Source organism: Netta rufina (genome assembly GCF_964035555.1).
Source record: "Netta rufina genome assembly, chromosome: 7".
NCBI classification, from domain to species: domain Eukaryota; kingdom Metazoa; phylum Chordata; class Aves; order Anseriformes; family Anatidae; genus Netta; species Netta rufina.
Genome location: NC_140130.1, coordinates 28,085,642 through 28,098,504, shown reverse-complemented (window position 1 = coordinate 28,098,504; position 12,863 = coordinate 28,085,642). Strand labels below are relative to the sequence as shown.

Genomic DNA, 12,863 nt, shown 5'->3' with positions numbered 1-12,863 from the left:
GCAAAAAACTGCAGCCACTTCAGTTTGAAAAAATTAAACTATTGCCTTATTTTTGCATTTGAATACCTCTCATGCTGTCATTTAATGAAGGGAAAGTTTTTTAAACATAGCAATCAGTTTGCCAAGATCACTGCAGATGTATCAGACAGAATTAATGACTGTAAAAGGCTGACAGACTCGTGCTTTGTCTTCTGTGAATGAAAACACTACTCTCCAGACCACATAAAAATCAGCCTCTGCCTTTTTTGGCAGTCAGATCATAACAAGGCCAAAGTAATATTAAATCATTTATGAGGTTTTTAAGTTTAAATATCAAAGTGATATATATGCAGAAGAACTGTTATGACATTTGAATTTCTGCAATAGACATTTTTTAGACATTTCAAACTATGTAAAACCTGACATTTCAGTGTTTATATACAAGACCCGCTATGATACAAAATAACACCTCTCCGCCTATACTTTGTCATTTAAAACTTTTTTCTTTTTTATATAGTCAGATAGCTATACTTCAACTTGCTCCAGAGTAGGTTCTTGCCTAGAAACCTGTCATCCTTATGCAAATAGGAAAAATCTACTGTATATTAATTATGATTTTTACAGTGATCACTTTCAGTTTCCTCGTTTCCAGTAGTCAGTCTTTCATCCCCCTTATTATTCATGTCGAAATGTTCTTTTGGCAGCTAAAATATAGTACTTTTATGCAATGTTTTGATGAGGCGCACCAGAGAAAATGAAATGAAATGAACCGGACTACCTGAAAAATGAAAACAACGAAGGTGATAACAAAACTGTTCAGGGTATTATTTTCATTAGATATGGGAAATAACATGTACTGCTCATCAATTATTCCATAATGTACAACGTCTGTCTCCCCTACCTTCTAACAGCTGGGATTGAAATGTTTTGACATGCTGATCTCTAGGTGGAAATACTGAAGGCGTTAAAATATAGATATAAATACGTGATAATGAAGAACAAAATGTGTACCATTTTCTTGCAGTCATAGTTTGCAAATTAACAAGCTGCTATTGATTTTTCTTTGAGGTCAATAACAGCATTTATTGATCTGAGAAGTTAATACCCACTGAGGTCAATATTATATCTCAGGGGTCAACAAATCTGGATACTGACTTCTATTTCCTGTCCATACATAAATATTACATAGGCAAAATGGGCACATTTAATCTTTGGAGATATGAAAGCACTGTGTTTGACATGATACAAAAATCCAAAAACATAAAAAGTTATAGATAGAGCCATTTTCTTACAGTTTTCAACACTCTACACCATATAATAGTCTATAAGTACCGGCTTCATGAAATTTCTCAGTTCTGAATTTAATACCTCCGAAGTTTGCAATGGACATTGCTGGATTTGTGGTGTTATTTCTCAACACCAAAATAAGTCTCATTTATAGGCTGCCTCATATCAACTGGAGATTAACATGGTTTACCAAATTAACATAAAGTTCGCTATAAAAGTACCACATATATACAGTTCTGGACTTTCTGATTCTTCTTCTGTCCCATTTTTTTACTACATGACTTCCAGCAAAAACAGGAGAAATACTTCTAGTGCCTTTAATGGATCAGGCCCTTGTCATTTTTCTTCTGATTTGTACTCTAACTCAAGCCTTCACAAGTCTAAAGGAAAACCAGAAGCAAGCCATTTGTCTCCTGGTAATTTACAAATTCATTACAATTCAATGAAATGAACACTCATCAGCTACCAAAACATGTCTAAGGTCCCCTACAAAACGGTGCAAGCGTATTATGTAAAGCACTGCAGAAGAATTAACGGTCTTGTTTGTTACGAAGGGTCCAAGTTTTTAAAAATATTTTAAGAAACGTGTGATTATGCACTTAACTATGTATCTATGAGGAAAATGAAGTAAAATAGTAAGAGCTGCTATTTACAAACATATCGAAATACATGTTCAATTTAACTTAGAAGTGGAAATGTGTATTTAAATAACTGCACTTAATCTTATTTTAAAACAGTGATTTTTGTAACGAAACACTTCCTAGGTTTGCACAGCAATTAAAGCATTCCATTTCCACCAAAGAAAAACCTTTCAAACTATTTTTTTTTTTTTTAATTTTAGAGGTAGTTAGGAGGATATGCCATACCTGCATAGAAGGGATTTATATTTTTATTGAATTAAGTTTCATCCTGTCCCATTTTTATATGAACATAAAACAGTACACTTGTTTTATAACTATTAATCTGTTTCTTGAGTCTAATCTACAGCCTAAGAAAGTAATATTTTCTCTGCATCAGCTGGGTAAATTAAAATGTAAAATAATTAAGACAATGACTTCCCTGAAGAATAAACTGGAATGACAGAATTAGGTAAAGTGTTAAAATTAACATTATTGTAAATAATTATGGTAAATACTTTATCCTGTACATGATATCGTGATGCATCATACAGATTATGTTGATGCTAGAATTTTTATTGCAGAGACTTGTAATCAAAAATTATTGCATCTATGCGGATAATGAACACAGTAAAGACTAAAACATCCCCTTCATCTAACCATTTTGCATATTTGAAGTACGCTAAACACTTGTCTGTCTAGATCATACAAGAGAGCTAAACAGGAACTAAACCTCCAAATACATGAACACTCTCCAAAATCTTCACATTCATAGTCACAGAGGCCATGAAATATGGAAAAGCTCATCACAGAAGAGACCAGCCAAGCAGGTGTAAAAGATTACCTTTGCACCAAAGTTTATCTTTGCAAGATACACAATGTAAACTGTGTGATGTATTTCACAAAAATGCAAACCATAACATTTAGCTACTCCTGATACCTGTATTCAGATATCATTGCACTGAGCTTGACCCCAGTACAAGCTCACGGAAACATATTTTTGCAAACCTTTTTGCTAACATACTGACAAAAGGGACAACCACTCTTCCCCAGTATGCACATCAATGCATGCATGCACACATATCTGGAATTCAATACAGAAATATTTATGCTCTGCCAATAACTGCCACTGGGCATGTTTACAATCACGAGTGTTTATTAGAAGTGTGGTGACTAGGCCAAGAGTATAAAATTCCATATAAAATTTAACGTTTACATTTTTGAGCTAGTGAAATAATATGAGTTAAATATTAACAAAATGCTGAAAAACAACAACAAAGTGATAAACAACTGATGCTGGAAATTAGCACCAACGGAAGAGTTGGCAAAATATGGAACACAAACATCACAGAACCAGTAGAAGGAGCCCCACTAATTTAAATGAGTTAGTATGAAGAAGGCAAGGCGGCACTGCTGTGCCAAGAAAAGATACAAAGAAGAGAAGAGAGATGCATGTAAGTGACCTAGGACAGACTGAAATGAAATTATTTTCAAAATTGTAGTTTTCAAAGATGTGGAAAATGGTTTTGTGGTTCTGGTTCCTTAGAACGCTCGCACTAGCACTAGCATCTCAAAACAAGACTATAACAACTCAAAATTGCATATGTTAGTCCAGAAAGAAGACTGCAGATCAGCAGCTGAACTCACTTTAACGTGAAGTGAAGATGGACAGGAAAGCATATCCTACACTGAACTTGAGTCCTTCGACAAGAAATGTAGAAATTTCAGTTTTACAGTATACATAATTTACTTACATAGTACTCAAGAAAATTTCACATTACAGGCTACTAGGCCTAAATGAGTCTCATTGTTTAAAAGTGAGATAGTACTAACAAGATCCAGCTGAAGAGATCCAAACAGGGACTTGGATGGCATTACACTTGTATAAATCAGAGGTCATGTCCTCAACTGTAACACTAGCAAAAATCTCCAGTATTTCACCAAACTTGCATGTTTGCACATGCAACATACATTTTGATAATATATTTACTCTAGAAATGCCACTAATTATAACAAAAAATATATATTTTAAAAGCATGGTAGTAAAATCATTAGAATAAAATACTGTATGATATGATTTAAACTAGATGAAGAAAGAGTCACTCTTCCGTCTTTCTATACTTGGGTGAGAATGATGTTTTTCAACCATCTGTTTCTATGTCTTGCTTCAGGACAGAGTCTGGAGCTTTTCTCCCCCCTTACTTCTACCAAAAGAAAAAAGGTTTTTTGTGTAACAATAATTCTTCAGTCCTAAGTTGTAAAAGGGCAAAATGCTGCACTTGAAAGATGATCTACCATGAGAACCCTTTGATATTGACTTTACCTAGAAAAGCATGTTCAATACAAATAATTTTTTAATGTTAAACTTTGTTCTCTAGTGCAATTGGAGGAAAACACTGTTATCCTGACAGGAAGTAGAGGTAGAAGGCTTCAAACAAGAAATATATAAGAAACAAAAACAACTAAGGTGTATTTTATTTTTTTCAAGTCTAAGCTCATCAACTTTTCTTCTTGATGTAAGTTGTATATAAAGAGTCTTTGCCCAACAAGACCTCATGCTGTGCAAAATCATCGGTGCCCATGTAGTGAAAAATCTATTAAAAACTACTGAAAGTCAGGTTGTTTACTTAGGCATCCAAAATGATAACTCAAAGTCTACTTTTTTAATGAAATATGCAGCTTATGTTCTATGGAGAATTAAATCACCGAATTCATTTGGTGATTTAATTACAATCTGTAGTTGTAATTCTGTTCACTTGTGCTCTTTAAAAGGTTGTGACAGACAGACTGCCATTGCAAAGCCAGTATCACTTGGAATCAATTAATTTCATTGGGTAGAATCTCTAAAGAAACTTGTATTGTATAGGATGGAAGAAGAAGAAAAATCAGGTAAAAGCATAAAGTATCTAGGGACAATATATCAGGATTTTTATTCTATCCATTAAAAGCTAACTATCCTAACTATTGCCAGCTAACAATTTGTAACTATCTAAAACTTTTTGTTCAGCTTCTCTACAATTTATTTTTCTCAGGGAATATGAAACCTGACCAATAATGCCTCTTAGGCCAACACAAGCTGAACATCTCCTTGCTATAGGCAAAATTAATTATTTTTTTTTTGTCCATCTATCAAACAGGTTTTATGGAATTATAAAGACAATGTGAATATGTTAGAAACAATCCTGACATCTCTCAGTGACACCTAAGAACTGTGGCTGAGAATGTTGTACAAATGAGGAAGGAGATTATATATTTGGAAGAAAGACAAACTTCAGACCTTTTTCATTATCTCTTTGCCATGCCAAGGCAGACGGAAAGCTTACTCAGACAATTAGAAACAACAGCTACTGTTCATTCATCTTTATACCGTTCACCTTCTCTTCTTGCTTTGCCTTACCTGATGATGAACTAAGGCAAAAACATATACTTCCTGTGACAAGTGACATTCATCTTAACAGGTCCCTATTCCAAACTAAGATGTTTGCAAACTATAAAATAAATCCAGAGAAGGCTAAAGGTGAAAATTAAATGAACATTTGAAAACCTGAAGCTTGAGCATCAGTTACACTACTCAACATTTTAAGTACTAGCATTTTAGAACTGGACAAGAAATTCTGAAGTGTGACCAGAGCGGGAAACCTCCCTGTAGCTAAATTATTTCAAGAGTGAAAGGTGCAGGTAGTATAACTTTAGACCACTTGAAACCTTCAAGTTTTTATTAGGACATAAGTCTACAAAAGCTTTGCTATGGACTTTGGAGTAAGGTACAACGAATATCTCCATCAATGAACACCATCCTGTACCAGTAAATAAATTAGAGAAAGAGGGTCAGCACCAAAGATGACATTGACGCTGTTTTCAGAGATTCAGTAAGAGGTTATTTCCTGTAGAACAATCTGCACTCTAGAGATTGTCCAATACCGTGCATGTAAAATAATGTTTTAAAAGCTACTTTCTGAGTTCAGACAGTTATAATTCAGATGCTAATATTATTCACAGGTGTTATGCAAGCACAAGGTATTTGTAAAAATATATACGTATTTCAATCTATTAGACTATTTGTCTGGAATGCATATGGGAAGTACTTAAGCACAAAATCCCTAGTTTCTAAAACAGTGTTTCCATCATGATGTCATTGAATAAAACTCACAATCTGAAAATTATGTGTCCATTATATATAATGAAGTCTCTTTAAGAAAATATCGTAATGTTTTGCTCATCCAAATATCAGTCTCAAGCAACCTTATTTCCACTGAATTCCTGCTCCTAATAAGACTGAAGTTGAGCTTTCCTGTGATATGAAGCACAATAATGAATTACTGAGCATTAACTAACATTAAACGGTGACTTCTCCAAGGACAGCAGACAAAATGGCCAAATTCGGATCATTCTTACCTATTATACCTTAGCAAATCTGAACTACTGAACAGATATGACATTCCTTATTTGCTGTATTAATGGTATAATCCCAAACCTATGGAAGTGAACAGATAAGCATCCATTTTCTTGGAATTCAAGTCAAAAGGTGCTGAGTACCCAAAAGATAAGCTTTTAACGGAAGTGATCTTACAATACTGCATAGAATTTGAGAAACTCTAGAAAATAAGTTATCTTTTTCTCCTGAAAGAAGGATTTGGAAAAGTCTTCTCCCCCCAAGGTTTTAAAGTATTTTTGGTACCCTGAAGCAGTTAGCAGATGATACTTCACTAGTGAAAAGTCACTGTTTCCTTACTTTGTGGTACCACTGTTCTGACCTGCACCATTTTTACATGACTAAGAAAGCAAAGCATACAATCTGAGCAATACCAATGAACTCCTACTACAGGCTTTATCATGGGCAGAGTCCCATTAGGAGATCCTGTACAAAGAAAGTGGAATTGAAAGGTTGGCCCATGGGCATATTCCAAACAAATCCAGTGTTTTATCTGTCATTTATTTCTGCCTTAAAATGCTTGATAACAGAACAGGGTAACAGTAAGCATTTTACATATGTACAAATATATGAATATACTCAAACAACCTATCTATACCCATATCTCAAACAAACAGATTGTTGATACTTCAGAACGCATTTTCAGATATCCTGCATTTGAAACAACATACACAAATACAGAGAGAACAGTCTTTGAAAACCTCTAGACAAGGTAGGAGTTTTTTACTGGGTGAACTTTTCCTGACCACAAACACCCAATACCCATAACTGCTGCTGAATCAAATCTTCAACAGGAAACACAAAGCTAAGGAAAATGGGGATTGTGCCAGAATTCGCAAAAACATGCAGGAGTATCTGGAAAAGGCAAAGTATTAAAGATGAAATTGGAGACAGAGCTAGGAAGGTCAGAGCTCGGAATGCTGAAGGGAAGGAGGATGAGAGTGCCAGGACAGAGGAGGTGGCAGCATTTGATGGCAGCTTGGTGATTAGACAAGCAACAAACCAGCAAGCAAGCAATATTCAAACTGAACTTGTAAAAAACACTTCACTAGTGTAACAACCATGCTGTAAACCACTAAGGAATTGGAACAGTATTTTGGTGTCTCCATAACCTCCTGATGCTGCTTCTGCTCGTTACAAGGCAGTACCTCTCTACCCTAACACGTTTCCCTCCACAACCAGGCATCCGGGATACTCCTGAGGCCTGACATCCTCAGAAACAAAAATCTGTCTGCATATTTCTTCCTCCTCCTCACTTTAAAGCTTGGACTTCGAAGAAGGGCAGAGGGCTTAGGGATGTAGGAATTCAATATGCCACTTCAAAATGAATTTCTGAAACAATAAACAGATTTTAATAGAAATCAGCCAGCAAAGAAAAAAAATTATATATGAAACATGAAATACCATTGCTAGCAGAAGAAACAGGGATCATGAAACAGTTCTCTCTGATGGTGACTGGAAACTGCATAAAAACTCATTTCACTGCAGAAACTTTGGATTAAGATTTCAGTAGAAAGATGTTCTGGCATATCAAAGAAACACCTGAGAAGGAGATATTGGTATATGCTCCAGAACTGAGAAGCCCTCTTTCTCTAATGAAAGGTTTTACATACAGTATTCACATATACATGTATGAATAATTCATTAGAGATGAAATAGGTAGATATTAAGTGTAAATATCTGGGACAGGAATAGACTTTTTATTTAAAGCAAGGGGCACTAGAAGCAAGGTCCTGATTTTCAAAACTTGGTTTCCATTTCCATACTCTTAGTTATTTGCAGCTCAAATGTAATTGGAATATGCATGCACCTGAAGACAGAACATGGATATGAAGGTCTAGTGATGTTAAGCTAACACAAACAAATTACTAAGTATACAATATTACAACACAAATGAAGCAGTACCCTTGACACTAGTCTAATATAGCCTTACTTGTATAAATATTAGGGTTTGTTTGTTAAATTAACACTGGATGCTAGAGCCATTTATTTTTTTTTCCCTAAGCTAAGCACTTTTTAGTTTGGATCATGGCAACACTTACTCTATTGTCTGCTTGTAAATCAAGCCCCTAGCTTAGCAGCTGTAATGGAATGGAATCAGGTTAGTGAATTATTTCAATTTTTAAAGTTTCACATATCTTATGTCAGCTCTGGTGTACATCTCATTTGTGACCTCTGAGCAGCACCCCATGACATATGGGGCAAGAAAGTCCTTCATGGCAGGAACTTCAGGTTTGGGTTGGACTATCAATAAAACAAGTCAGGAATCCCAACCTGTTACGTGATGCTGAGGACAATGTGCTAGTACATTAAGTTCTGCTAGTCACATCTGGCAAGAGACTTACTAAAGTGGTATTAAAATAGTTCCTTATTCCTGCTAATGTCTTTGAACCTTCAGGATTTCAAAAAAAACTCTTAATGCTTTTTCACTGATCCCTTAACTGTACTTTCACTCAGTTCTGCATCCAGATAAGACAATAATTACTATTTCACTACAAACTAAACACACTTCCTTGTCTCATGAAACTCTCATTTGCTTTCCGCACCCAGAAGGGTGCTCATACTTTGGGGGAAGGTCTGACCATCTGCCTGTCAGCTAGGCTACCACTACATTACATTATATATTTATGGTTCCCTTCACAAAGGGAGGTTCATTACAACAGGTGAAAGCCACTGAAATTTGCTTGGATCTCCTAGCACTGAGAATTATTCATGTCATATATGGGTGGTTCTGTCAATTGCTCAGATATATTTCTCCTTTAACTGCTCCAGAATTGCATATTTCTCGGATTTCCAAATAGTAAGAAGAATTGGAAAAATATTTTAACCAACCTCTAGTCAAGACTCTATAATTAGAAGAATAGAGTTTTTCTCTTCTAATTTCTTTGCTTTAAAAAGCACCATGTTTACGCATTAGGAAAGGGAAGAAAAACAGAAGCCAAGACTAAGTTTTAAGATTTAGTGAAAAGAATAAATATATTATGCACAAACTACAAACTCTTCTAGTAACTCAGATATCAAAAAGATACTTAGAGATGCACCATAAAATCCAGTAGACATAAGCAATAAATGCAAGTTCAACACTTATTCTCAGATTACATGTACCGAAGGCTGCAGAAATATCTAAGGTTCATGAAGAAAAAAAAAAAGGACCTCAAACACCTGTTGTAATGTGGTTTTGCCACAAAACCCTGCACAGTATTCAATGGTTGCATCTCTTTCATTGTAAAGAAATGAGTTGAAGTCTCTATATAAACAACAACTTTTTTTTCCCTCCCTAGAAAGTATCTGGTTGTTGAGAAGAACTTACAGAAAACAATTCAAATGCAGATTACCATGGACCCCCACAACAAGGTTTCTTCTTTTTCTTGATCTAGTGGTTTACAATTGCACACTAATTTTTATCTCTGCAGATTAATTAAATGGAGAATTTTAAACTATTTCTCAACTAAAATAGTTCTGTCTGTAGCAAAAAAATATAAGACTTGACAGAGAAAGGGATACCTTACTATGTTACACTCTGCAGGGAAAATAAGGAAGCTCTAGAATTCATTTTGATGTTGTGAAAATCTGTGCATGGGGAAACAAATTAAAATATCCCCCCCTCTAAACCAGGAAGAATTTTGTGATTGATTAGGAATAATTCAAAGGACTCTCCATTAGACTGAAACCAGCAAATTTCATGCATTTTGAAAATCTTTTCATACATGGAGGCTGTATGGTCAGACTAAATGATCTGAAATTAACTACATAGGGCTCTAGCTCAAGCCCAACAGACACAGAGGATGAGCTCGGGAAGTCTGTTAACACATTGCATTTAATCACCTATAAACTAAATAATGCTGTACATTTGAGTCCAGATGTGAAGTTTATGGAACACAGAGATACGGAGAGAAGGGATCACTCAGAAATCACAGTTAACAAATTAAAACACGATACACACAGCCATAGGGTGATAATTCAAGTACTACATCACGGTGAATACTGCAAAATGATGATTAGCCATTCTAGGTTTTAATATCACGAGTAAACAAGTGGTGTTGGAACAAGCTGTAAACTTGTTTGTTTACATCAAAGCTGATAAGAATAGAAAAATAATGGTGAATAATATTTTTTCAAAACAATATTTGGATTAAAAGCAAGCAGATGAGCACACTCCACATTATTACAAGCCTTTATTAGTACTTGTCCTACATGGTAGAAACAACAGGGACCTTCAAGATTCAAGCAGCCAGTGGTTTTCCTTATATGTCCTGAGAGCTGTCCCTCATGTGTGTTTGTGCTGTACAACTCAATCATTTAAAATCCAAATGCTCTTCTGAACTTGCCTACTCATCAGCTACTCAAATGCCTGTTACATTTGCAGCATACCCCTGAGAGCATTTAGGATAACATTCTCTTTACAACAGGCCTTGAGTACTATGGAACTGGTTAACATATACTAAAATTCACTTAGTCATTCAGAAGGTTTAGGCATAGATTTAAGCATCCTTGGTAAAAACAAGTGATAGCCAACAGCCTCTGAAAACCTGACAGCCAGTGTCAATTGTGTCTTAGAGATGGTGACACAAGTGGCATCCAATTCAGACTCCTCTGAAGCCTATGCAACAATGGCACTGCTTAAAGGAGGAATTCAGACCTTCCAACAGATCTCAGCTTGTATGAACAACTGCACGTAAGATGAAAGGGCTTATCAATTTAGAGATGCAAAAAGCAAAAAAGCTTCTAATTTCTCATGGTAAGTTTCAGGAATGGTAATGCAAAATTGCATTAAATTAGTTACGTGATGTCAGATTAATCTTTAGATGATCACAGGGGCAGGTTAAAACAGTATATGAATTTTTGCTGATGAAGGTAATAAGAAAGTCCCAAATTTGATTCATTCCAGAGGTGAAAATGATCCAGCTTCATTACAATAAGGAGCATACACATCCATAATTATGAAAAGACATCACATAAAGAAAGTGGAATAGATATTTAAGGGTTGTCACCTTTGCATCTTCATCTTCAAAGAATCACAGAGTGGCTGAGGTGGGATGAGACCTCTTGAGATCATCTAGTCCAACCCCCTGCTCAAGCAGGGCTGCCTAGAACCAGGGACTGTGTCCAGTTGTATTTTTATTATCTTCAGAAATAGATAAACCATATCTGGATGGGTTACCTATTTCAGTGTTTGAACACACCCACTATACAAAAAAAGTGTTTTCTTATGTTTGGATAGCATTTCACAGGTTTTAATTGTTCCCCTTGCCTCTTGTCCTGCCACTTGCCATTGGTGAGAAGAGTGGCTTTCCCTTCTTCATTCCCTCCCATCAGCTATTTCTACGCATGGTTAAGATCTCCCTGAGCCTTCTCTTCTCCAGACTGAACAATCCCAGCTTTCTCAACCTTTCCTCACATGGAAGATGCTTTAATTTTATTTTGCTGGACTCAGCAAAGTGGAGAAGATTTTTAATGCAACAACAGTAAGTATCAGGGCAAGACATGCTCTAAGAAGTTAACTGAATGATGAATTGAAACCGCAGAATGTTTTATTTTAACAAGACATCTCAACACAGAGTGATCATACAGTAACTCCAAAAATAAATTCTCTCATTGCACTAATCTATGCTCACTCATACCTAGAATCATCTTGATCCATGGCAGAAACTAAATATAATTAATTTGTTCCCATAAAAAATCTTCTGCAAAAATCTACATTAAAGTGATACTAATATGTTTTCAGAGCCATCATGCCCAAATTATTTAATACTAATATGCCATATATAGCTACACAACTAGTCTTCACAGAGCTTAGGCAACAAGAACTATATATACATGCATAGCTTATTATGAAAACTGAAGACCAACACGAAGATAGGACTGAGTGTAATTCAGTAATTGTACCTGCTTTTTGATACCAAAAACCACCTTTGCCATGAAAATATACATTGGCCCTCCAATCATATTTCTCAGAAATCACCATGGAGATGAGCAATGGAAGTTAACGTGATCACCATCCCTACAAATCATATTCCAAATGGAGTGAAAAAGGATATTAGATATCCCTTCCCCTAAAAGATCAGGCTGAATTTATGTGTACAGTTTCCTTTTGAAAGATCCAGACTCAACTACAGCACATCAGGAGTCATTTTGGATCAATTTAAAATAGTGGTTCTAAAAAAAAAAAAAACACCACCACGTGCTATGATCATTGATGGAACTGAATTGAAAATCTGCAGCAAAGCAAATTTAATTGTTATCACATGTCCATCTCTAAATCTTATTTCAGCAGATGATGCATTAGTAATTTTCCCTGTCCCCTCCAAAATCTACACTGTCTGTTCCATACTTAGATTTCATTGTTGTTCAGAGCAGGAAGTCCAGAATAATTAAAATGCAGGCACTTTAGTAATACTGCTCATTTAGCACAGCCATACACTCTACAAGGGCTCAACTTAATTTACCTCTTAAATAAAGCTTGGATTCTAAAAGGATATTGGAATATATCAATTAATTGGAACTTGCTGCTAGAAAATTACTTCACTGTTAAAACAGACATTTTCTGC

At 35.4% G+C, this 12,863-nt stretch overlaps 1 protein-coding gene across 4 annotated transcripts in view; it reads right to left on the bottom strand.

Annotated features, from left to right (window-relative positions):
- The window catches only part of VTI1A (vesicle transport through interaction with t-SNAREs 1A), a 269,515-nt gene that overhangs the window by 188,759 nt on the left and 67,893 nt on the right, over nucleotides 1–12,863 (bottom strand). The gene's annotated exons all lie outside the window — the stretch shown is intronic.